Consider the following 248-nt stretch of genomic DNA (forward strand, 5'->3'; position numbering starts at 1 on the left):
CTAGTAAGTACATAAATGCAAAACGAGGAGGGAAAATAATACTCGAATACCGGGAGTAATGTGCTTTTTTTTCAAATAAAAGCTGCAACATCACAAATAAATGTTACTCAGTGTTTCACGATCCGTTTGTCGGATAGATTTTTTATCATAACTGTCCGACGAAAGGGAACTTGAAACTCTTAATAGCAGTTTGTTTGTGATGTTAATAAAAAAAAATTATATATTCCATGGGATTCCGCATCGACTCC

This window comes from Octopus bimaculoides, chromosome 9, assembly GCF_001194135.2.
Source record: "Octopus bimaculoides isolate UCB-OBI-ISO-001 chromosome 9, ASM119413v2, whole genome shotgun sequence".
In the NCBI taxonomy this organism is placed as follows: domain Eukaryota; kingdom Metazoa; phylum Mollusca; class Cephalopoda; order Octopoda; family Octopodidae; genus Octopus; species Octopus bimaculoides.